The sequence below is a fragment of the Xenopus laevis genome, chromosome 7L (genome assembly GCF_017654675.1).
Source record: "Xenopus laevis strain J_2021 chromosome 7L, Xenopus_laevis_v10.1, whole genome shotgun sequence".
Lineage (NCBI taxonomy): Eukaryota > Metazoa > Chordata > Amphibia > Anura > Pipidae > Xenopus > Xenopus laevis.
Window position 1 is genome coordinate 36,136,686 of NC_054383.1, and position 27,719 is coordinate 36,164,404.

General features: G+C 39.3%; 1 long non-coding RNA gene and 1 pseudogene across 1 annotated transcript; one reads left to right on the forward strand and one right to left on the reverse strand.

The window, feature by feature from the left end:
* Positions 1–4,534: 4,534 nt before the first annotated feature.
* On the forward strand, positions 4,535–7,291 carry LOC121395727. Its single transcript, XR_005962646.1, has 3 exons — positions 4,535–5,118; positions 5,878–5,947; positions 7,227–7,291. It is a non-coding gene; the product is annotated as an uncharacterized LOC121395727 (long non-coding RNA).
* Positions 7,292–17,559: 10,268 nt separating this feature from the next.
* On the reverse strand, positions 17,560–25,138 carry LOC121395388 (annotated as a pseudogene).
* Between the last annotated feature and the right edge of the window lie 2,581 nt (positions 25,139–27,719).

The following is a 27,719-nucleotide window of genomic DNA, read 5'->3' on the forward strand; positions in this document are numbered from 1 at the left end:
CTGCTCTTAGGCCGGCAACAATTTTTCCTGGTAAGATCTTTCAGGCCCTGCAACATTTTATCAATGATTTCTTAATATGGATGAAAAATTCTTCTGCTCTTAGGCCGGCAACATTTTTGCTGTTAAGATCTTTCAGGCCATGCAACATTTTAATGCGTTCTTAATATGGACGAAATCGTCTTCTGCTCTTAGGCCGGCTCCATTTTTGCTGTTAAGATCTTTCAGGCCCTGTAACATTTTATTAATGCGTTCTTAATATGGATGAAATCGTCTTCTGCTCTTAGGCCGGCAACATTTTTCCTGGTAAGATCTTTCAGGCCCTGCAACATTTTATCAATGCGTTCATAATATGGACGAAAACTTCTTCTGCTCTTATGCTGGCTCCATTTTTGCAGGTAAGATCTTTTAGGCCCTGCAACTTTTTATCAATGAATTCTTAATATGGACGAAATCGTGTTCTGCCCTTAGGCTGGCTCCATTTTTGCTGGTAACATCTTTCAGGCCCTGCAACATAAAGTACATTGCTTATAGTAAATACAGACAACTTCAGGCATAATATTTATTAACTAAATGGTTGCTTCACATCTCCCCATACTTCTTGTCTTCTTTTCACCCTCCCTTTATACCTCCACATAACAGTTCACAAACCCATATGTATTATAAGGAATAATGTTCCTCTTCTCCAAAAATATGATATAATATGGTAATATGATATATTGACATAAATATACTATATATTATTACAGAACCCTTTGGTGCCTTTGAATATCATAGAGGACACTTACTCATTTCTATTCTGACTTGAAAAGTTGGCTTGTTCCAAGTAAAGAATCCTAAAATGAAAAATAACAGTTAGGGCATAATACACATTCTAATAACTAGTCTGTTTTATTTTCATATAATTCAGAAGAGGCATGAATATGTTGTTAAAAAATTTTGTCATGCGACTTACTAAAATTTGCGTACAGGTATGAGACCTATTATCCAGAATGCTTGGGACCCAGGGTGTTCCAGATAATGGATCTTTCTATAATTTAGACCTTCATACCTTAAGTCTACTAGAAAATCATGTATTACATTAACATTAATTAAACCCAATAGGCTGGGTTTGCTTCCAATAAGGATTAATTATATCTTCATTTGGATCAAGTACAAGTTACTGTTTTATTATTACAGAGAAAAAGGAAATCATTTAAAAAAATTTGTATAAAATGGAGTCTATGGGAGATGGCTTTCCTGTAATTTGGAGCTTTCTAGGTAACAGGTTTTCAGATAACAGATCTGTATTATAAAAAATAATGAGGATCTTAATTGTCATTTTGGGGTTCTATTCCTTTAAAATAGATATAGACAAAAACATTGTACCATTGTTTACGCATGCTTGCTTGTCTTTCTTCCATCTGCCAGTGTGATTTCGAGGGGCTGAGAAAGAAAGAAATTATAGTTTCAGTAAAAATCCCAAAATAATGATAAAATGGGAATAAAGTTTATAACCATTCCATTGATCTAAACAAGGGTGTTGCCCTACTGTGTTAGATATAATCTGGTATTGTGTAAAGTAGATGCAATCATTAACATGGGGCTACATTTTCTGCCCTCTAGATTGCCCTAAATATCTGCTATCCACATATAAAATTCAAGATATCAGGGGTTCCTAATATCATACTAATTTAAGTTTCACAGACCTACATATAGAACATTCATGGTAACTACTTCCTCTGCTTCACATTAACCCTTAAAACACAAAAAACGTAAAATGTCTCACCATGGTTCCAAGAATGTTGCCTCTCTCTCTTCCACTTTGGGGGGAAATCTTCAAAGGCTAAAAATCACAAGATAGTAATGTATTGTGAATACATGTTATTTCTGCATATAGCTTGATTTATGCACGTTGTGTCCAAGAACATTATAGTATCAACTGGTACAGGCATGGGAATTCTTGGGACCTGGGGTTTTGTGGATATATTATTATATAGCATGTTTTTCCATTCACCCTGCAGAGCTTACATTCCCATTTCTCAATTAATAGTATATCCTCTCTAGGGCTTTATCAAGTTAATCTACCCCCTGTATTATTGTCTTGAACCTCATGCAAACACAGGGACAGCATATAATCCCTGTACAGAGAGTAGTAGTCAGTAGTTACATAGTCAGAGTCAAGCCAAGGATTACAGCGCTGCAAGTCAACAATTCCAATCCCAATACCACCAGTTCCAACAGTTATGTGTATAGGACGGGGTCATAGAGCATTAACGTCCATAATATTGAAACGTCAAGCTTTCAAATGTTTTTAGATTCTTGAAAGAAAGTGAACTGTGAATTATTAACAGCCAACAACTTACTTATTTTTCTCCTTTTAGCCATCTCGCCTCTTTCATCCATTTTCTTTGGCATGCCGCCTCTTTCATTCATATTTTTAGGCCTTTTGCCTCTTTCGTCCTTTGTTTTAGGCATGCCGTCTCTTTCTTCTATATTGATGTTGTCTAGAAGACAAAGAAGATAAATATATATATATATATGTGTATTTAGAGAAATACAATGACCTATCTAAGATGAGCAATAGAGTAAAGCTTAAACTGCCGCACACTCTAGGGTCACTATTATAAAAAGCTAATTTACATGAGTGTAATCATGCTTGGGCGCAAACCCTAAAAAACAAATGATAACATACAGACTACCTGCAGAAGATTTTAGGGATCAAACGCAGAACCCTCATATTTAGTAATAGCAATCAATGTGGTGCTATGTAGTAGTCAGTGTCATTGTTAACAGAATATCTTCTATAATATGATGTATTTTACAACTATGGGGTCATTTACTATGCAGAATGCAGTGTGCAAACAAAAATGCCACAATCGGCCACTTTTTTGCGATTTGCACACTGTGTTCTGCCTCAACGGAATGGCCACAGGCCTCAACACTCTGGTAAATATGGGGAGGGCACTTCTTTGCAGGACTGGATATACTTGTAACTACAGAATGATACTTGTATAAATCTATTAATCCCCAACTTTGTTATGTGGCTAGAGAATGCCCGGACCTTAAAGTCAATCTTAAAACAATCTAAATAGTAAAAAATGTAAAGACTAACGAAAAGCCTACCCATTTTTCTTTTTCTGCTGACAGGCCCATAGTCTGCTTTGGTGGTATCTAGTAGGAAAATATAGATATAATTAATTTAAAGAGCTCAGTACACTTGGCATACAATATAAATATCAATATGTACATGGAAGGGTATAATAATGGTATAACTTACTAGCAGTTGGGCGACGTGACTCATCTTTTTTCCACCTTGGGGTGACATTGACAGGCCCATTGTCTGCTTTGGTGGTATCTAGTAGGAAAATATAGATATAATTAATTTAAAGAGCTCAGTACACTTGGCATATAATATAAATATCATTATGTACATGGAAGGGTATAATAATGGTATAACTTACCAGCAGTTGGGCGATGTAACAGATCTTTTTTCCACCTTGGCGACACATTGAAAGGCCCATTGTCTGCTTTGGTGGTATCTAGTAGGAAAATATAGATATAATTAATTTTATGAGCTCAATGTACTTGGCATATAATATAAATATCATTATGTACATGGAAGGGTATAATAATGGTATAACTTACCAGCAATTGGGGGCTCTAACTCTCCTTCTTTCAAACTTGGCATGACATTTTGTTTGACTGAATAAAAAGAAATATTTTTCATAAAAATCATAGGATAATGATAAAATTGGAATTATAGTTGTAAAACTAAGCATCTAACAGGGTATAATGTCAATGGTATAGGCACATGGGCAGTGAATTTGAATGCAATTCCCATTACAGCTCACTGGGGTACCACAAGCCTACACTGACATTGTCCCTATAGACAGATCAATGAAATTCCACTTACCAAAAACAAAAGTTGGGCGCCGCAACTTGGGCTTCCACAGTCGAGTGGTGTTCTGCAAGACTGGGAAAACATATTTTTTATAAAGATCATATTATAATGATAAACGAGAAAAATATTATTTTATATAAACACAACGTAATTTGTATTTCTTTCACCCTCATTCAGATTATCTGGCCAGGATCCCAGGACAACCAATCAGATCACTAGCAGCCAGTTGAAAAAGGATTGGTTGCTATGGGTTAATGCCAGGGTGCAAATTTGCCCAATATTAATTAATGACAAATATAGGACCAAAAGCACTTGATGGAAGGGTAGCCTGGTGGCGCTTTAAGATGATATTTAGGGTGTCTATCTGCTGTTTTTTTTAATTGGTAAAAGTGCAGCTTATGGGATAATCAGGACTAATTGGACACTTCTGGATATTCTTGATATTCTTGTTATAAGGGAAAGGGGATGTGAAACTAAAAATTTCAAAACCCACATTTACATTTGAAAAAAATAAATCTTACTTTTCTTTTCAACAGCCCCTTTGTCTTCTGATTTAGTGGAATCTAGAATGGAGAAATGTACAGAGATACTTTAACCTTTATAAGCTCAGCACATAAAATACAAAGAGGGTTATGAGATATAAGTATGAGATATAAGAAGCAAATATTACTCTAGTTCTTATCACCTATAGCAACCAATAAACAGGTTGAATTTACTTGTCACACGTTTACCAGAAAACATCTCCTTGGATGCTGTTGTTTACTGCACTTGTGCCAGCTTTGTGCCTTTTATTACATATGGGGGGGGGGGGATATAGACACATTTATATGAATATAAGGCCAATGATTTGAGAGGAAACTTCTTCCTGACCTTTCACCACCTAATGTCCCAGACCCACTAGAGTCAGTTTAATTGTTGGCTTGAAGGGATGATTTTAAGGGACAAAGTTGAAAACAAGGAACAGGTTATATGAAAATGACGAGATAATGAAAAAAAGGGAATAAATGTTATTTATGTATTCGAATTCACTAAGCACTGTAATCTCAATCCATTCGAGTTTTCCAGTGCCCCACATTGGCTGGGGCAAGCGCATAAACAGTACAGAACTCTAAAATCACTATAGTGCACATGTGTCCCTACTAGAAGTCACACCAGGGACACCTGGGAAGAAGAAGAAGATGGTGGCCTAGCACTTAGTGAACATTAACTAAAGCTGATGTGCCAGCCAGGGGTAATAGGTAGGTGACTAAATTCACAGAAGTACTTAACAACTTGGCACCTCCCAGTAATAGTAATTATGAAATTATTAATAGCCAAAGCTTACCAGTGGTGCCTTTTGTTGGAAGGACATCTGCTTTCTCCATATCGATGTTATCTAGAAGGTAGAAATGTATAAAAAGTCAATGCTGTTTAGAAGCTGAACACACATGACAAAAAATACCATCATACAATAAATACATACAGCATCAATGGTATATATAGAGAATCATAGGCAAGGGGGAAAATGTAAACCCTATACTACATACAGGGAGGTGCAAAACTTAGGGGTATATTTCTCAAAGCGTGAAGTTAATAGTGAAGTTCCGCCACTAGAGTGAAATTCCGCCACTTCCCATTCATTTCTATTGGGTTTTTAAAGGCGTATTAATCAAAGGGTGAAATTTCACTTTCACCCATTGATAAATACGCCTTTCAATATCCCATAGAAATGAATGGAGAGCTGCGGAGTTTCACTCTAGTGGCCGAACTTCACTCTTTGATAAATTTACCCCTTTGACACAACCTCATATGCATAGGCCCCAATACATGTAACTATTTCAATAAATGGCATTTGAATAGTCCAAAAGTACAAATGAACCCACAGAACTCATTCCTCATCAACTGGATCGTATGCTAAAGGATTAGACGAGCAAAGCACAATACATGAAATTATGTTTGGCTTTTTCTTATTTTTAATAAAGATTCATACCTGTCTCAACTTCCTGCTCTTTTTCTAGAATCAGATCTTTAACAGATCCCGAGCTCCTAACTGAGGCTGGGTCTAAAAAAGAAAAAGTGAAAGAAAGGGTAAGTTCTCCTTATGTCTAACTATACCTTTGTATAAAACATTTATATATGCTTGTACAGGTATGGGACCTTATCCAGAACGCTCCAGACCTGGGGTGTTCCAGATAATGGATCTTTCTGTAATTTGGAACTTCATATATAAAGTCTACTAGAAAATCATGTGAACATTACATAAACCCAATAGGCTGGTTTTGCTTCCAATAAGGATTAATTATATCTTAGTTTGTATTAAGTGCAAGCTACAGATTTATTGTTACAGAGTAAAATGAAATCATTGTTAAAAATATGGATTATTTGTAAAAAATGGAGTCTGTGGGAGACGGACTTTCAATAATTTGTATCTTTCTGGATAACGGATCCTATACCTGTATATGTATAAATGTAGATATAATTATACCTGTTTTCTCATCATTCTCCTCCTCTTTCACTTTTAAATCTAGGAGATCCATTTCTGGTCTCTTGTCCTTTGCTGATAAAAAAAAGAGAGAAGGAAGGGTTGGTTTTCCTTTGATCTGACACCATATCAGCCACAGAGCCAAACATAGTATTGAAACTGAAGCCATACAAATCTATACAAAGCTCTTTTCAGCAAATAATATTATGATTTCTACCTGATGATTCTCTTTCTGCCTTCTCTCCATCCCGAGACCTCCAAGACTTTATCAAAGGGGCTTGATCTGTCAAGGAAAAGTTGAATAAAAGATTTTTAGTTGAATGAAAGTATGTTTATCTAAATTATGGGGGAAAAACTCCGGATAAGAGATCCCATAATTGTATATATAAATATAGATATAATTATACCTGATTTTTTATCATTCTCCTCTTCTTCCACCTTCGAATTTGGGATCTCCAGTTTTGGTCTCCAGTCCTTTTCTGATAAAAAAAAGGAGAAAGAAGTGTTAGCTCTCATTAGGTCTAACAGCATATCAGCCACAAAAGAAAAAGGAAAAAATCTTGAATATGAAGCCATGTAAATCTATACAAAGCACTTTTCAGCAAATAATATTATGATTTCTACCTGATGATTCTATTCCTTTTGCCTCCTCTCCATTCTGAAGGTCCATCAGAGACCCCCAAGACCTCATCACTGGGGCTTGATCTGTCAAGGAAAAGTTGAATAAAAATTTTTTAGTTGAATGAAAGTATGTTTATCTAAATTATGGGGGATAAGAGATCCCATACTTGTATATATAAATATAGATATAGTTATACCTAATGTATCATTGTCCTTCTCTTCCACCTCTGATGGTTCTTCTTCTACCTCCTCTACGTCCCTAAGGTCCATCAGAGACCCCCAAGATCTCATCACTGGGGCCTGGTCTGTCAAGGAGAAGTAGAGATACGGTTAGTCTTATCTGCCTTATAGTTAAAAGAAGAGTCCTCAAACTGCACTTAAAGATACTTCTCTGTATAAAGAGCATACTAATACACAGGTTAGCCAAATTTTGCAAAGTAGGGTTGAACCCTAAACTGGATGCTGGGTTTGGTGCATCCCTACTTCGAGAAGGCAATTTTTCTAAGACATTTTAAAATGATGTTATTGTATTATTCCAAAAATCCCTTAAGTAACTGATAAAGTCCATTACCTAAATCTTTAAAATCCACAGTCTCCTCCTCAAGATGATACTCCATTCTCTTTCTAACATAGAAAAATAAAAGAAGGAATTTTTATTTGACAGTTATTAAATTCATACTTGTACTACACCATTATCTTATTTATGTACAGGTATGGCACCTGTTATCCAGAATGCACGGGACCTTCCCCATAAGGGTAAACATTAAATAAACCCAGTAGGTTTGTTTTGCCTCCAATAATGATTCATTATATGTTCGTTGGGATCAAGTACAAGTTACTGTTTTATTATTAAAGGTATGGGACCTGTTATCTAGAATGCTTGGAACTTGAGGTTGTTTCTGTAATTTGGATCTTCACAACTTAAGTCTATTCGAAAATCATGTAAACATTAAATAAACCCAATAGTCCGGTTTTGCTTCCAATAAGGATTAATTATATCTCAGTTGGGATCAAGTACAAGCTACATTTTTATTACAGAGAAAAAGGAAATCATTTTTAAATATTTCGATTAGTTGATTCTAATGGAGTCTATGGGAAATAGCCTTTCAGTAATTTGGAACTTTCCGTACTGAGAAAAAGGAAATCATTTTTTAAAATGGGAATTATTTGATTAAAATGTAGTCTATGGGAGGTGGGCTTCCTATAATTTGAATCTTTCTGGATAACAGGTTTCAGGATAATAGATCCCAGGCCTGGACTGGGAGTCAAAATAGGCCCTGCTATTCCAAGTACACAGAGGCCCAAACAGCCCCCTACCAGCCCACTATATGGTTTCTTTCTATTGAACTATACAGCAGCCCCTCTGGCATTTGCCAGAACCCACAGATTGCCAGTCCGGGCCTGATAGATCCTATACCTGTACAATAAATAGGTTTATATATTGAACATACATTGAATTACATACATAGCAACCAATAACCGATACAAGGTGTGGGAATGGGTAAGATCAAAAGTAAGTGAGATGTACCATGGGGTATTGCATATTTTATATGAATGCCTAGTCATGGCTTTGGGGCCCTTTTGTCTTCAGACCCCATGTCTTAGGCTTGCATGGCCTGTCGTGCAACATCTTGAGCTTCACAAGTTGCCAGACTTTTGGATAGAGGATCAAGTGGTTCTCCGTTTTAACATTGGGATTGGCTGTTCAGCACCTCCCAACTAAACAGGGGCGTAACTACAGAGGAAGCAGACTCCATGGCTGCAGGGAACCCAGGAGGTAAATGGTCCCATGAGTCCCTAATTCATATATAATTTCAATAAAAACTAGTAAAACAGTTTGGAGACCTGAAAAATAATGTATGTGGGGCCCAGTAATATCTAGTTTAACCTCTGCAACTAAAGATCTTTTACTAAACTCGATCTCAATGTGACACCGTTGTGCTCAGGCAGAAAATAGCTCAAATGCCTCATTCCCTGTCATTGCCTCCCCCAGAGTTTTATGGCAAACATATTGCCTCAGGAAGCTCAGTTAGTGATGGTGAAAATCTTGAGCCATAGGCCTTAAATGGGTTGTTCAGCTTTTAGTATGATGTTGAGCTTGCTATTCTGAGTTCATTTGTAATTGGTTTTAATTTTTTATTAGTTATTGGTGTTTGGTTTATTTTGCTTTTTATTCAGTTGCTCTCCTGTAATTTCAGCAATCTGGTTGCTAGGGTCCAAATTACCCTAGCAACTATGCATTGATTTGAATAAGAGACCGAAATTTGAATAGGAGATGCCCTGAATAGAAAGATGAGCAATAAAAAGGAGGAATAACAATACATTTGTAGCCTTACAGAGCATTTGTTTTAGATGAGGTCCATGACCCCCATTTGAGAGCTGGGAAGAGTTAGAAGAAGACGGCAAATAATGCAAAAAGTATAGGGAAAAAAATGAAGACCAGCTGAAAAGTTGGTTAGAATTTAAAATTTCTATGACATACTAAAGGTTATGGTAAAGGTGAACTTCCCCTTTAAAAACATACTGGTATTTGCTACTTTAATGGGGCAGAAAAGCAATGATTACACACATTACTAATGTACAATAATTCTATAGGGTGAGCAGCCAAAATGAACATAATCATGGGTAACCTCATGGAGGTTAATTGTATGTTTTATGTTTGGTGCAGCTAAATACATGCCCACCCCTAAACCTCATTGGTTATGTTCCCACCCGGGTATAAATGTACATGTTTATTGACTTGTTTGTTTTGTGTTTTGTGTGTGAGTGTCTATATCCATGCTGCTATCAACTGACACTCTCACTCAGGCCCATTGCTAAAGGCAGTTGGTTTAGCCAGTAACAACTGCTGAAGTGCAATAATAATGATATATCTAGCAGGGAGCACAAAGTGATAGTGATAGCGTGCCATGGCTACTTAAAATCTTAAAATTCTGATACTAATACTCAGACACTGAACCATGGAATAAGGGCTAAATATAGCGGTACCTTGTCATACTATAGGAAATAATATTGTACATAAACTTACCTGAAATCTCTCCGAAAAACAAATATCTCTCTCTCTCTCCAAAACAAATCTCTCTCCAAAAAAAACAAAATATATCTCTTTCCAAAAAACAAATCTCTCTCTCTCTCTCCAAAAAACAAAAACAAATCTCTCTCTCTCCAAAAAACAAAAACAAATCTCTCTCTCTCTCTCCAAAAAACAAATCTCTCTCTCTCCAAAAAAACAAACAAATCTCTCTCTCCACACAACAAATCTCTCTCTCTCCACACAACAAATCTCTCTCTCTCCAAACAACAAATCTCTCTCTCTCTCCACACAACAAATCTCTCTCTCTCCAAACAACAAATCTCTCTCTCTCTCCAAACAACAAATCTCTCTCTCTCTCCAAAACAGCTCTTAATGGAAATGAGCCTTACACAGCACAAGATGTTATTCTTATTATGATGTCATCGGTCTTCAGCCAATAGCAACAGAGCAGATGACTCACAAAGGTGTTATCCTTATTGTGATGTCATCTGTCTTCAGAGAATAGCAACGGAACATTTTTATTTAAAATTTTAAGAAATGGTGGAATCCTATACATAGGCCCACAGTGCTGTGTTATTGGAGGGGTTGTATTTTATATATACTTTTGGCTAAATAGGAGGTAAAGTAAATTTGGAATTTATATACAATTATGGGACCTTTAATCCAGAATACTCAGGACCTGAGGTTTTCTGGATAATAGATCTTTCCATAATTAGGATCTTAATACCTTGTCTACTAAAAAATAATTTACACATTAAATAAACCAAATGGGCTGATTTTGTTTCCAATAAGGATTCATTTTCCAAATAATAGATCTCTCTGTATTTTGGATCTTCATACCTTAAGGGGCAGATTTATCAAAGGTCGAGGTGAATTTTCGAATGAAAAATATGTGAATTTCGAGCTATTTTTTGTGTACTTCGACTAGGGAATAGACCAAATTCGATTCAAATTTGAAAAAAATTAAAAAATCCGAATATCGAAATTTATCATGTACTGTCTTTTTAAAGATTCTACATCGAACATTCGCCATCTAAAATGTTATTATGCCAGGTTCATCAACTTTTCAATTGGCCTTGATTTTTTCTTTTTTATAGCTTTTTAATTATTTGCCTTCTTCTTCAGATTCTTTCCAACTTTCAATGGGGGTCACTGACCCCATCTAAAAACAAATGCTCTGTAAGGCTACACATTTATTGTTATTGCTACTTTTTGTTATTCATAGTTTTATTCAGGCCCTCTCCTATACTGTACATATTCCAGTCTCTTGTTCAAATCAATTCATCATTGCTAGGGCAAACTAGGCCCTAGCAACCAGACTGCTGAAATTGCAAGTTAGAAAGCTGCTGAAGAAACAGGTAAATAACCACAAATAAAAAAAAAATGCAAACTGTCTCAGAATATCACTCTCTACGTCATTATTAACATTAATTTAATGGAGAACAGAACAACCCCTTTCAAGTTATTTTGGGGGAAGAGAGTAAATGATGCTGGTTGGCAGGCGAGGCCTCAGTGCTTATATACATATATATATATAGGTGAGGCCACTATGGGTGTCAGGCAAGGTGAAATATACTTGCTAGGTTTGACATATTCAGTGTAAGAGACAAATGTCCATTACAGTCCAGAAAAAAGACAGAAAGGCAGTTTCAGACTAAAGCAGATGGGATGGATACATATTAACATATTCCTTCATGTAAATAAACTAGACACACCCAGCAGCTCAGATTTCTGGTAGAGCGTGAAGCCCACCCTAATATCTTGTGTACTCCAAGGTAGGCCCTGATCTCCTCCCAAAATAATGAGCCAGATATAGCTGCTAATAAACTAAACAGGAGAGATTGGGGAGTACATTTTTACTATAGGGATTTCACTTCACCAAGTCACTAGAATTGAATATACAGGTATGAAATCCATTCTCTGGAAACCCATTATCCAGAAAGCTCCAAATTACGAAAAGGCTCCCATAGACTCCATTTTATCCAAATAATCCACTTTTCCTTTTTCTCTGTAATAATAATAGTAACCTGGTGTATTCCGCAAAACAGATCTTTCCGTAATTTGGCTCTTCATACCTTAAGTCTACTAGAAAATCATGAAAACATTTAATAAACCCAATGGGCTGGTTTTGCTTCCAATAAGGATTAATTATATCTTAGTTTGGATCACGTACAAGGTACTGTTTTATTATTACAGAGCAAGAGGAAATCATTTTAAAAAAATTGGATCAATTTGATAACATGGAGTCTATGTGGGACATTCACTAAGATGTGTAATTGCGCCAGCGTCCGATTCGCCGCACTTCGCCAGGTGTATTTTCGCCAGCGCTACGCAAATTCACTAAAATCCGAAGTTGCGCTCAGGGGCAGCGTAAGGTTGCAAAGTTGCACTAGCGTTAATTTGCCAAGCAAAGCGAAGTTACGCTAGCGATGGTTAATTTGCATACGGCGCCAAATTCAAGTTACAATGGAGGTATATGTAGCATCACTACACAAACCTGGGAAACCTTCAAAACAGCAAATAAAATGTTTATTTTGCCCTACACATGTGCCCACTGTATAGTTAAGTTGCCATGAGGGTAGCCCCCAAAAAAATCGATCTTTTTCAGCCTATCACCCATAAAAAATGATAAAACGCCAGCGTTTTGTGGGACTTAGAAAAATTTTTAACTTTTTTTGAAGCAATCCCTATCTACTCTATTGCACTTCACCTGGTTTGAGGAGGCGAAGGAAGTCTGGCGTAAAAGGTAGCGTTCAGAACAATGCGTGCATTAGTCAATTTGCATAGTTACGTCCGTTGCGCAAATTCGCCAGGCGTAAGGGTGTGAAGTAACACTAGCGAATTTACGCCAGCGTCCGTTAGTGAATCGGCGAATTAACAAAAATGCCCGGCGAATTCACGCTAGCGTTAGGCGCTTTGGCGTTTAGTGAATTTGCCCTTATGGGAGACAGCCTTTCCGTATTTTAAAGCTTTCTGGATAACTGGTTTCCGGAAAATGGATCGCATAACTGTATGGCTGATTGAAACTTTTCAATTGATCTTCATTATTTATTTTAATTATTTATCTTCATCTTCTGATTCTTTCCAGCTTTCAAATGGGGGGGGTCACTGACCCCATCTAAAAACAAATGCTCTGTAAGGCTACAAATGTATTGTTATTGCTACTTTTTATTACTCATCTTTCTATTCAGACCCTCTCCTATTCATATTCCAGTCTCTCACCGGATCCTGCATGGAAGACCGTCTCCTCCGGTTCCAGCTCTGCCTCCTGGACAATTTGCAGTTGCCCCCCCAGGTTAGTGCCACCCCCACACACTTATTATACTAATTTACACTTACATTCACACTTACACACAGACAATTTTGGGGGATCAGGGGGGTCACATACATTTACAGCACTCACGCCTGCAAACGCACACAACAGGCAATTTGGCTATTGTACACACATACTATTGTGTCTCTTTTTTTTTCTATCGCATTGTCTCTTTTTTTGCCTGAAAAAATAGTTTTATTGCCATTGCGAATAGCGTGTTCACTAATTGCACCGTGCAATTAATTTTGTATGTTATTTTGGTGATTATATTGCAATTTCGGTAACTTCGGTGCATTTTTAGCCATTTTAATTGCATTTTCAGCTTGCGCAGGTGTTGTTCACTTATTTCTGTCCGTAAAACCTATTTGGCCATGCTAAAATATTCAAACTGTGATTCTGATTGCTGATTACACTAGGGGGCAGATTTACTAAGGGTCAAATTTCGAAGTTAAAAAAACTTCGAAATTCGACCCTCAAATTGAAATCCCTCGACTTCGAATATTGAAGTAGAGGGATATTTACTATATTCAATCGATCGAATAGAAACGATTAAATCGTTTGAATCGAACGATTCTAACGATTTTTAGCGATCGATCGAAGGATTTTTATTCGATCAAAAAAAACTTAGAAAAGTGCTCTGGAAGGTCCCCATAGGCTAACATTGCACTTCGGTAGCTTTAATTTGGCAAATTATGAAGTCAAAGTTTTTTTTAAAGAGACAGTACTTTGATTATAGAATGGTCGAATAGTCAAACTATTTTTACTTCGAATCATTCGAATCAAAGTCAAATGGTTGAATATAGCCTATTTGATGGTCGAAGTACCCAAAAATTTACTTTGAAATTCGAACTTTTTGAAATTCGAACCATCACTCGAGCTTAGTAAATCTGCCCCTAGGTGTGAAAAAAAAGCATTGTTTTTGTGGTTTTGTTGGATTTTAGTGATTGTATTACATTTCGCTCTGTTCTTTGTTACTTCATTTTGCCAATGGAATTTTGTCTGCTATATATCCATTTGGGGGTTTCTGTGTGCGACATAGTTTGGTTTATCTGTGCATATCAGGCATCAAGTTGTTCAGTAGACCCCTGGCGTTCATATTTAGGATTTCTTTTGCTTGCATGGTATGAAATGTGGGGTATATAAAGGGCTATAATTTGGGGAAAGTCTTGCGACTCAGTAGTTTGAAGCAGAAAGGCATGGTTACCCATTTTAGATTCAGTAGAATGGGGGGGGGGTAAACATATATTTCTGTGTTTTTACCCAACAAAAAATGCAATCAATGTGTTTGGAGTTGTGGAGTGCAGGAGGTCTCAACACAGAGGAGTTTGCGGTTGGGGGGCCCAGGTGATGTTGTTGGGAGCCCCTGAGGCTGCAGGCCAACCCCCCCCCCCATCCAACACTGGTGCCCAACCTTTACTAAGGAATAAAAATGAGTGTATGGATTGTGTCACATGGAAAATTGGGCTTACCACTAATTTTTAAACCATTAGATGGGGGTGACCCACAGCAAGTGTGCAACTACCTTACCTCTGGTACAGGTCTCTTATCCTAGCCTTTGGTGCTCTATATTAACCACCCTAGGATGAAGGGTACTTCATGTGCATGTACCTGCTAAAGCCTTGGAGGAGGAGGAGGTACTTAAAGGAGAAGTCAACCCCTTCGGTGCTAAAACCCTCCCCTGTGTTGTTGTCCCCCCTCCTCCCCCCCTGGCCTACCTCCCCCCCGGGCAAATGCCCCTAAGTTGCTACTTACCCCTCGGCGCAGGTCCTGTCCATGGGCGCCACACAGGCACCATCTTCTCCCGTGCGTTTTTCTTTCTGGATTGCCCAGCGTTTGGCGGCGCATGCGCAGTAGGAGTATTTGACGGTTCAGCTCTGCTGTGCATGTGCCGAAAGTCACAAAGGTTTCCGATTTCTTTTTTTGGAAACTTTGTGACTTCACGGAAACCAACCTACCATATAGAGGTATTAAATGCACTACTAAGACCTCACCTCTTATGGGAGCAACCGTTAAGGCCTGGCATATTGTAGGAAGGTTCTATCCAAAGCCCCCACAATACTGCTCATTGTTTTCTCCATTGTGGGGTAACCCAAACTTAAAACATCTGTCAGGTCTCCCAGACCCACAAGCCTGGGCTAGGTACAGTATCAAGTATGTCGTAGATGTTATAACTGAGGGTAAGCTTTTGAGTTTTCGAGAACTGAAAGACAAATTTTCTCTCCCTAATGCCATGTTTTTCAGGTACCTGCAACTAAGGCATGCTTGGGAAACCCAATTTCACCCTGGAAATATAGACACAACTCCAAATAGTTTGGAGGTCGGCATACACAATACGGATTTAATTAAACCTCTCTCTCATTTTTATGCGCAATTGTCTAGAGTAGGAAATGCCAAACTGTGTAAACTGAAAGCCTCATGGCAACAAAATGTATCAGAGATTACGGATGAGAGCTGGGAAGATATTTTGGACAATGCTCTTGTAGGGGTAATTAGTAGCAAAGACAAAATCACACAATTAAACTATTTGCACCGCACCTATATTACCCCACAACGGCTACACAAAATGAATCCTCTTCTAAGTCAGGAATGCCCCAAGTGTCAACACTCCCCAGCGGATTTCTTCCACATGACTTGGGAATGCCCACTAATTGGAATGTTTTGGAAATCAGTAACACAGATAATACAAGGTAGAACAGATATTTTTCTTCCATTGGAGCCCAGGGTTCTATTACTAAACCAGGCGGAAGATATCTCCCCGAGCCGTGCCCAACGCACATTAATAACTGTGCTTTGTATGTACGCCAAGAAAGTGATTGCCATGCACTGGAAATCCAGGTTGGGGCCAACCGTAAAAAATTGGGAGCAGTTAATTGAGAAATCTATACCCTTGTATAAACTCATTTACATGAGAAGAGGCTGCCCAGAAAAGTTTAACAAGATCTGGGATTTATGGATTGACGTAGACCCTGATGTAAGCTCTCCTAACCGTATATAACTATCACACATGTAAGAGTTGGTTATAGCAAAATATGACCCAGGTTGACGGGTGCCCGCTCCCCCCCCTCTGGTGCTCGAAGGTTGGCAGGTAGTGGGGAAATAACGAAATAAATAAACAACAAAAGTGAAATGGGGAAAATAAACAAAATAATAGGAAAAGGGGAAGGGGTAGGCTACTTGGAATTATCTTTTACTTCCTCCATTTTGATTGTAATTTCTTTATGTTCTTACTCAATACGTTACCGTCTAGAAACAAAGAATGTTAGCATGACACCATTTTGTTTTTTTCTTTATTTAAAGTGTATTGAAATATGCAGCAATCTCACAAATAAGATACTTCCTTACTACAATTGAGATGCTAAATAAAAGAATTGTTAAAAAAAAAAAAAGAATTCACGGAAACCCCATTCCCCCCCCCACACGATTGCTGGGATGCACAAAAAAAGGGGGTTCATTCACATGCGGGTATCCCTATTAGCTTAATATGGTTTATTTAAAAGGACAAGTAAACCTTACAAACATGTGAATGTAAAATAGATGAGAGTGCTATTCTAAGCACTTTTGCAATGTACAGTCATTATTTATATGTTTTTAATTCAAAGATATTAAAGGATACATGTACTGTTAACATGAATGGATTTTTGTACAACTGCTCCACTTGCTGGTCATTTTCCGAACATCTGACCTTGAAGTATTCAAGGAAGTTGAGAAAGAAAGAGGCTGTTCCGATGTTCTTTTGCTTAGGGAAGATTTGAGAAAGTTTTCTAAGTTTTTTTCCTAAGCAGAAGAACATCACCTCTTTATTTCTTCTGACAACTTCCTTCACTGCTTAGTGGTCAGACTGGTCAAAACATGACCAGCAGGTGGCAGAATTGTAACAAAATTCATTCATATTAAGATTACATGTATTCTTTAATATCATGGATTTAAAAATATATAAATAATGAATGTACATCGCAAAAATGCTTAGAATAGCACCATCAATTTCACTTATTTTTAAAGGAGAAACAAACCCTTAATAAGGGTTTAAACCTAGCTTCCCACCCGGGCAAATGCCCCATATGCTTTACTTAGCCCTCCGTGCAGATTCTGTCCAGCGGAGTTCACGGGCGCCATCTTCAGCAATCTTCGGAATGAGACCGTCGGAGCGGCGCATGCACAGTTGGAGCAACTTTCTTTAATCGCGACAACTGCGCATGCGCCGAAACTCACATTTACCGTATCGCCGGTCTCATTCTGAAGATTACCGAAGCGGCTGAAGATGTCGCCCGTGAACTTTGCTGGACAGAATCTTCACGGAGGGGTTAAGTAAAGAGTTAGGGGCATTTGCCCGGGGGGCAGCTAGGCTGGGGGGGATGGGGGTCTATGCAGGGTAGGGTTTTTTTTTTAATTAAGGGTTTGTTTCTCCTTTAAGGTCTACTTATACTTTAAACTGTGGTTTATTTGGTTAATCCAGTGAGCACACTGTGGCAACCCACTTACTGCTGTCTCATCATAGGAATAATGACACAATTGGCAGCCGCCACGGCAGCGAAGGGAACCCATCGTGCTATCAAAGGAGGCGCTTTCTAAATGGAAACAATGGAAAAAATATGAGAAATGGAGAAAATCCAAGGGACGCAGAAACACTTGAACTTACAGACACGATGATCTGTTGATGTGATTTGAAGTGACAAGGGAATTCAGCAGACCATCAAAAGGACAATTATACAGTATATGTTTGCCCATATTCAACTATTTGTAAAGTACTTTCCTCATGATAAAAAGCAAAATATGTTAGTTTAAAATCAAACGCTCCATTTAATTATTCCCCACACATGGCAACAATCTGTGTGGGTCACCTTTATGTTAACTTTTAGTATGTTATAGAATGGCTAATTCTAACCAACTTTTCACTTGGCTTTCATTTTTTCATTTACATAGTTTTTTTTAATTATTTGCCTTCTGCCTTGTCTTTCCAGCTTTCAAATGAGAGTCACTGACTCCATCTAAAAAACAAATGCTCTGTAAGGCTACAAATTGTATTGTTATTCATCTTTGTATTCAGGCCTCTCCTATTTATATTCCAGTCTCTTATTCAAATCAGTGCATGGTTGCTAGTTCTAATTACCCTAGCAACCATGCACTGTTTTGAACAAAAGATTGATGAAATTGCATGACTGGAGAGGTGCCGAATAAAAAGCTACATAACTCATAAAAAATGAAAACCAATTGTAAACTGTCTCACAATATATTTCCCTTTAAGATTACCTTGGATGACTTCTTGAAAAAGAAAAAAACAAAAGCTCAATTTTACATACCTTAGTGTACAAGTTTAGTCCTACAGCTGTAGCCAACGCTGTACTTGTGGCAGTCACGTAAACCACGCCAATCTGACTACAGGGGAATAAGAGACATAGCTGTAAGGCACAATTCTAATCTAAAAATCCATTAGACATAATACAGATTCTATGCCTTTGGGTTGTTATACCTGCACGAGGTGCCACATGGGTGCCATACTGTACATTTTTATTTTACTATAGTGCTTAGACATCTAGATATTGGCAGTATGTAGTCAAAAAGAAAGTATTATGCCTTATAAAGGTTATACTGGGATTTTCTAATTGCTGAAGACACTGCAATATTCTGAGCATTTACCATTAGCCTGAAGGCCACACCTGTTTAGCCTGTATGTTCCATAGAATTACTATAAAAGCCAGGACCACCATCAGCTCCGTGACCTTCTGATGTGTAACTATTGTATGGGATCTGTTATCAAGAAATCCCTTATCCAGAAAAAAGGCTGTCTCCCATAGCCTTCATTATACACCTTGTACTTGATCCAAACTAAGATATAATTAATCCTTATTGGAGGCAAAACCAGCCTATTGGGTTTATTTTATTTCTAGTTGACTTATAATATGAAGATCCAAATTACAGAATGATCCATTATCTGGAAACCCCCAGGTACTGAGCAATCTGGATAACAGGTCCCATACCTGTATTACTCTCAGAATCATTGTGTTGCTTTGTTGTTTCTACGCACAGCAGTAACACTTACGTGAGAGTGATTGGAGACGCTGCGTTTCTGTTTGTATAGTTCACCACAGCATTGAACGACTGGTTGACCCACTGCCAAAACACCACCGCCGGCACAGTTCTGACAAATGAAATCCAAAAAACAAAGTTATAATGGCAATAGACAAGCTAATTGAAAGCACAAGGTAGAAAGGTTCTACTAACTTTAAGTATTACACCTGAGCAGGGTGCAGATTAAATAGATGACTACATTAAATATGACATTGCTATTTCATGGAAAAACCATTTCCATTATTAGAAATGTATTTTGCCCTTATTAAAAGTATAGTCAACCCCATACCCTGCCCTTGTGCAAACAAAAGTATATGTGCGTTGTATAATATCACTATTACTTATGGATCTTTATTATAGGCAGGATCACTGTAGTGCCAACAGCTAAAGGATAAACCAGACGGGCCACATTCTAGCATATCAAGAACCATACTAACCCAGATGTGATTTAAGCTTCCTACCCATTCCTCATACCTGTCGGCTCCACGCTTCCTACCCATTCCATATTCCATTCTAAGCCAAGCTTCCTACCCATTCCTCATTCCAGTCTAATCCAAGCTTCCTATCCATTCCTTATCTCAGTATAATCCGAGCTTCCTACCCATTCCATATTCCAGTATAATCCAAGCTTCCTACCCATTCCATATTCCAGTATAATCCAAGCTTCCTACCCATTCCTCATTGCAGTCTGCTCCAAGCTTCCTACCCATTCCCCTCCAACTGCAAGTGTTTTATGTGTTATTGTTTAGACATGGAGTAATTTAACGCTAAGATAAAGACAGACTGTGCAATCAAACCGCAATCCACAATAATACTATTAAAATATAAATATATTAAATGATTTTAAGGTTCCATAAAATTATATTTGTTTCAGCTACCTTATGGTATTGTGTGCACTATTTTTTTTAAATAAATATTTAGAAACCTCACTACTTCCTGCACTGAGTTAAATGTCAAAATATAACAAGACTGTTGCCTTTCTGGTAAATCAAGCCACGAGGTTACCAGGATGTTCACTTCTCAAGACAAACAAAACAATGATATTGTTTCATTTCTTTTCAGGGTAATGTCACCTCCCAGTGAACGCAAGGAACACATCCCACTGCACAAATACCCATGTGTATCAGCTTTACACTTGAAAATTAGCCCACCCAGAGCAAGCAAGAAATTTAAGAGCTTATATTTACGTTTATTATGTTTACAGGCAGACACCACTGCACAACAAAAATATACAACCACTCCCATATGAACACAAGATGCCCAGAGGAACCAGGTGCAGGTCTGTATTATGGGCAGGTCTAGTTCAGCAACATGAAGCATGCCAACAACAGTCATCTCTGAATAGAATTAAAGCACTTAGGCCAGAGAGGTATAATTATGGTAAAAGAGTTTACTGAAAACAAATTACCTTGCTGTCACCCTTGGGACATTGTGAGACAATTTGCAATTGGTTTTCATTTTTTATTATTTATTGCTTTTTGAGTTATTTAGCTTTTTACTCATCAGATCTCCAGTTTACAATTTCAGTAATCTGGTTACTAGGTTCTGATTTACCTTAGCAACCATGCATTGATTTGAATAACAGACTGGAATATGAATAGGAGAGGGTCTGAATAGAAAGATGAGTAATATAAAGTAGCAATAACAATACATTTGTAGCCTTACAGAGCATTTGATTTTAGATGGGGTCAGTAACCCCTATTTGAAAACTGTAAAGAGTCAGAAGAAAGGCAAATAGTTCAAAACTTGTAAAAAAAAGAAAAAAAGTGGCCAATTGAAAAATTGCTTAGATTTAACCATTCAATCACATACTAAAAGTAAACATAAAGGTGAACCACCCCTTTAACATGCTCACCTGTTTTCTACCAGTAGGTTAAAAGCAACCTGTAGCAAAAACATTGGGTGTCCAAATTTGTGGCCTGTACCTGGAGAGCTGAAGCATGCACCCTGTAATGGCCATTCCGCCAGGGAATTGGAAAGACATTCTTCCAATCAGATTCATTTTGTCCCCGGTGTCCGGATGAAAAGCAGAATCATAAAGCTTCTTGGCATAATGCAGTTGTTGGTGGCACAGAACCTGCTCTGAGAAAAAGAGATGTATGATTATCCCCAGCATACTACACACAGAGACTGCACCTAATTAGCACCTATGATAAATTACAGGATGCTACGAAAAGCGCAAGGTGGGTCATGCGGGGTCAGTATGTACTGCTCTAAATATGTTATTCAAATATAATTTGGACTTTTTAATTGATTATGAGTCAATGGACATATATCTTAGATAAATGGCTATTACATACAGAGACTGGATCTCAAAGGGGGAAAAAAAGTGTAAATCACTGAGGGGGGGGGGGCTAGGCAAATGTACGGCACCCCCCAGTGATTGTAATCACTTACCTGATTCCCCAGGCTGGTGCTCCTTTTAGCAGAAAACTACACCGGTCTTAAGGTGGCCATACATTATAAGATATTTCCCCAATATGCCCACCAAAGGCAGGGCGATATCAGGCTAATACGACTGCTCGGCTTTAGGGCCAAATAATCAGATTACAATGAAGGGAATAGGTGCCGAGAGGACAAGGTCCGCATCAACTAGCCGTCTAAAGGACCTGAATCAGCAGCTTAAATCTGCCTGGTTACAGCCACCTTTTACAAGCACCACAATTACGGGGGGTTGTCAAACATTTGTGCCCCCCATTGATTTACACTTTCTCCTTTAAAGGGGTTGTTTACCATCCATCACTTTTTTCAGTTCAGTTGGTTTCAGATAATTTCCAGAAATAAAGACTTTTTCCAATTACTTAATTTTCTATGTGTGACTGTCTTTCTAATATTGAAGTGTAAAGTTTCATTTTCCACCTTCCAAAGCAGCTATGGGGGGGTCGCCGACCCTGTAAACTGTTCTCAGTTGATACATTTTTTACCACTTACCTGCAGGAATCCACAAGCTGTTTTTCTCTATCCAATTCCTGTCCTGGGATCTGTAATGTTAAAGAAGTGCTTCAACCTCCCCACAAATGTACTTTGGTCCCATCGGGGAGCATCAATGTTGAATTCAGCGATCTCCATTGCCATAGTGGTCCTTTCCTTTACCTGAAATACAAACATTCTGCAATCTTATCCAATTCTAAAACAATATTAATGAAGTGTTTGTTTCCGGCTGAAAAATTAACTGTAGAAGAAGCAGACCCTGCTTAGTGTAGAGTCCTGCGCGGAACCAATTTCTAAGACCCGGACCCAAAACCACAACCCAAACCCGGATATTTACCCACTTTGATCCACTACCCGACCCACAACTGCCTTATCCGGAACCCTCGACCACCATCAAACAGGAAGTGATGGTGCTGCAAACCGGAAGTGATGTCATCGAAAGTGGGCGGGACAGAAACAAGTTTTGTAAAACTTTCAAAGGAGTAAAATATAGACAATATTACATAAAATAATTAAGATAAGAAATTTAGATGAGACCTGCAACTCCGCAGACCCGCGGGTATCCCCGCACCTGAAAATCCTCCCCTCATACACAACACAGTGCATGCTCACAGGGAAAGTCACCAATGTGATAACATACTGTTCCCAAATGCCTAAACAATGATGAAAGAATTGAAAAGAATTGTGTAAAACTGGCAAAGGCACATTGATGACTGATTGTCTGCCAATGCTGTGAGCAGCTAAACACATTCCCAATTAGTATTGCTGCCCACACACAGGCAAATTGGTGTGTATGGGGATGGATGACCAAATAACCATTGAATCCAAGGGGGAGCAATTCGGCTTTATTCAGTACATTAATTAGTAGTATTTCCATTATCAGGGCAGTTACTTGGAAACAGCAGAATAATGCATTGGGGCACAATATTCTATGGCTAGATACTTATGAGCAAGCTCACGTCACAGGTCATTATAAGTGAAGAGCTGCAGTGCTATTATACAATGGATTCTTTTTGTTCCAACTTGCAGACCCAGTAAACCACACAAAGACCAATGGTCTCTAAAACAATATACAGACACACGCAGATCCAAACATGCTGTCCTTGCACGATGACATGTAGATCTGAACACACATTCACTCTTAAACATATACAGTCACCTGCAGGCCTCACCAGCTACGAGGAAGGAAAAAATATACTGGACTGAGAAAAAGGGGATCTAAAGGCTTTCAATTAATTTGTATTTTTTTCAGTACATCATTTTGATTAATTTTATTTAAAGCAGGCATGTCCACAGTGCGGGCCGTTTTCAAATTTACACGGACCCTCAGCCTCCGTCATGAAATTAATAATAATGAGGCCCCCCAGCACAGTGAGATCAGGAATCCCATAGCAGTAATATTAAGGCACATTAGTGAAATGATCTGCCACTTGTCTATACTGCTGCCTGTGTGCTGAAGGTGTTAGCAATAGACACGCACTGGCACGCGCTGTTTCCGCATACTTCTTTAGAGCTGAAGGTGTCAATAGACGTACTGACGTGCTTTTTTAAAAACGCCGCAAAAATGCCACGTCTGGCCTTGCCCTACAAATGCTAAAGAGAAAAAGCATTATGAAAAATAAAATTTCTTAAAAAAGGAAAATAACCCTCAGGGCACAGATGCCAATCGCTGCGCTTGTTTTGCCCTTCTTGAATAACAAGTTATACATGTAAATATGAAGTTGTAACTTACAGAAAGTGCTTAATAGAAAGAGTTAAAGGGAGGCACATTGTAAAACAAGTGGAAAGCATCCGGCTGAACAATAATGATCAGCACAGCAATAAAACGCAAATATATATTTGTATTTCAATAATAATACATATTTAGAAGTCAGTCAGCTAGCAAGTAACCAGCACCATTGTATTTGCTCCAGTCACATGGCCACACAAAGGTAAGTGCCCCCTTGCCCTCTATACTGGTAACTGTCACTTCATGTCAACTTTAATAAAAAACAAAAAACAGAAAAAAAGGCAAAAGGAAAACAGGATGAAGTGACTGCAGGAAGACAGACTTGTCTTTGGAAAAACTACAACTTCCTACATCCACTATTGGGAAAGGGCACTCAGAGTTGCAGCTGTAGCACAACAAGCTTCACAAGGGGTTGCCCACTGCTACTGTACAGGAATGTGACAGCCACCTGGCCACCATATCTCACTCTTATTGTTTCCTTTACTCACCGGGGACTCTACGCTGCCAGAGGCGCTGCTGGGAACGACCTGTGACAACAAAAGAGTCATCTTGCCGCTGTGTTCCCTTCCTCTTCTCAGCACCCAGTCCCTTCCCTTGTGCCTCTCCGACAGGAACGCGGCTCCTGTACCAGGCACACAGGCAAGCTCCAACAAGCCCACCTATCTTGAAGGGAGAACGACCAGGCCACGCCTACCGGGAGCAGTCATTGGCCTTTTCTTTTAAAAGTTCACAAAGAGCCTATAGCTGATAGGCTGCACCGGCATTGGAAGTCGCTGATGATTGGTTATATGTGCGTCGGAATCGGACAGCCATGTTGAGAGAGGCTGCTTGCTGCGTAAACTGTGGCCTCTTTTCATAAACAAGTTGGGTTTCGACAGCGCGGGGTTGGTTTCTGATTACAATTCGCTTGCGACAGGGGACACCAAGTGAGACAAGACCTTTTTATTATAAACAGAAGCTTTCTCTTGTTCTTCTCCAGTCAAGGAGACAATGGACTGTAATAAAACAATGTCCCCAGTAGTATGAGGCCTTTGCACGGATACAGTTAGTGCTACGGGTTTCTTTTGTGTTTCTCTCTGCTTTCTCCAACTTTTTACATCTCCATCTGTCTCTGTCTCCCTCCCCTGATTTTTCCATCTGTGTCTCTCTCTGCTTTCTCTGATTTTTACATCTCCATCTCGATCGCTCTCTCCCTCCCCAATTCTTCTATCAGTCTCTCTGTCTCCCTCGCCCGATTTTTCCATCTGTCTCTCTCTGCTTTCTCCGATTTTTCCATCTGTCTCTCTGCCTCCCCCAATTTCTCCATCTCTGTCTCTATCTGCTTTCTCTGATTTTTTTCATCTGTCTCTCCCTCCTCCGATTTTTCCATCTGTGTCTCTCTCTGCTTTCTCTGATTTTTCCATCTCCATCTTGATCTCTCTCTCCCTCCCCAATTTTTAAATCAGTCTCTCTGTCTCCCTCCCCCAATTTCTCCATCTGTGTCTCTATCTGCTTTCTCCGATTTTTTTCATCTGTCTCTCCCTCCCCCAATTTTTCCATCTGTGTTTCTCTCTGCTTTCTCCAACTTTTTACATCTCTATCTGTCTCCCTCCCCTGATTTTTCCATCTGTGTCTCTCTCTGCTTTCTCTGATTTTCCCATGTGTCTCTCTCTCCCCCAATTTCTCCATCTGTGTCTCTCTCTGCTTTCTCCGATTTTCCCATCTGTCTCTCTCTCCCCCAATTTCTCCATCAGTGTCTCTCTCTGCTTTCTCCGATTTTTCCATCTGTCTCTCCCTCCCCCAATTTCTCCATCTCTGTCTCTCTCTGCTTTCTCCGATTTTTTTTCACCTGTCTCTCTCTCCCCCAATTTTTCCATCTGTGCCTCTCTCTGCTTTCTCTGATTTTTCCATCTCCATCTGTCTCTCTCTCTCCCTCCCCCAATTTCTCCATCAGTGTCTCTCTCTGCTTTTTCTGATTCTTCCATCGGTCTCTCTGTCTCCCTCCCCCAATTTCTCCATCTGTGTCTCTCTCTGCTTTCTCCGCTTTTTCCATCTGTCTCTGTCTCCCTCCCCCAATTTCTCCATCAGTGTCTCTCTCTGCTTTTTCTGATTTTTCCATCTGTCTCCCGATTTTTCCATCTGTCTCTCTCTGCTTTCTCCGATTTTTCCATCTGTCTCTCTGCCTCCCCCAATTTCTCCATCTCTGTCTCTATCTGCTTTCTCCGATTTTTTTCATCTGTCTCTCCCTCCCCCAATTTCTCCATCTGTGTCTCTCTCTGCTTTCTCCGATTTTCCCATCTGTCTCTCTCTCCCCCAATTTCTCCATCTGTGTCTCTCTCTGCTTTCTCCGATTTTTTTCATCTGTCTCTCCCTCCTCCGATTTTTCCATCTGTGTCTCTCTCTCTGCTTTCTCTGATTTTTCCATATCCATCTTGATCTCTCTGTCCCTCCCCAATTTTTAAATCAGTCTCTCTGTCTCCCTCCCCCAATTTTTTCATCAGTGTCTCTCGCTGCTTTTTCTGATTTTTCCATCTGTCTCTGTCTCCCTCCCCCCATTTTATCATCTGTGCCTCTCTCTGCTTTCTCCGATTTTCCCATCTGTCTCTCTCTCTCTCTCCCCTAATTTCTCCATCTGTGTCTCTCTCTGCTTTCTCCGATTTTCCCATCTGTCTCTCTCTCCCCCAATTTCTCCATCTGTGTCTCTCTCTACTTTCTCCGATTTTTTTCATCTGTCTCTCTCTCCCCCAATTTTTCCATCTGTGTTTCTCTCTGCTTTCGACAACTTTTTACATCTCCATCTGTCTCTGTCTCCCTTCCCCGATTTTTCCTATCTGATCCCTATTGTAAGCAGCAGTCCTGTCCTGCTTTATGGCAGCTGAGATTCTAGCTATCTGTATAACAGAACATTCTGTCCCAATGGCTGCACAGATCCTATCTGATCCCCATTGTAAGCAGCAGTCCTGTCCTGCTTTATGGCAGCTGAGATTCTAGCTATCTGTATAACAGAACATTCTGTCCCAGTGGCTGCACAGATCCTATCTGATTCCCATTGTAAGCAGCAGTCCTGTCCTGCTTTATGGCAGCTGAGATTCTAGCTATCTGTATAACAGAGCATTCTGTCCTAGTGGCTGCACAGATCCTATCTGATACCTATTGTAAGCAGCAGTCCTGTCCTGCTTTATGGCAGCTGAGATTATGGCAGGTGCTCACCTTGCCTCATGGCAGGAACGGCCCTGCCTGTATATAGAGTTGCCCTGTGGTTTTCCTCCTAAAGCTGCCACCCTAGACCCTCAATCCTGCCTTGTCACATAACATAAGACTATTGGAGAGATCCCCAGATGTAGAATTTGGTGTGTAGAATGCTCTGGCCTTGTATCTGGCAGGGTTTCTAAGACATTGTGCATAAAGCAATGGCCTTACTTGCCTTTAGGCCTGGATTTGTGGCGGGCCACAAAGACATGGGCCTACGGCAGCAAGATTTAAGGGGCAGCATGCAGCCCAGTTGGAATCTAAGAAGCACTAGGGATGCACAGGGTTAGACTGGGGGGCCCGGGGCCCACCGTGACTGCTGTCCAGGGGCCCTCCTCCGGCCCCCCTAGTGTAACGCACAGGCTCGCTCAAATCTAATTATATAGAGAGGGGTTCTGGCCCTGATGGGGGCCGATGAGGGTCGGGACCCCCCAGGTTCCGACACTGGGGATGCAT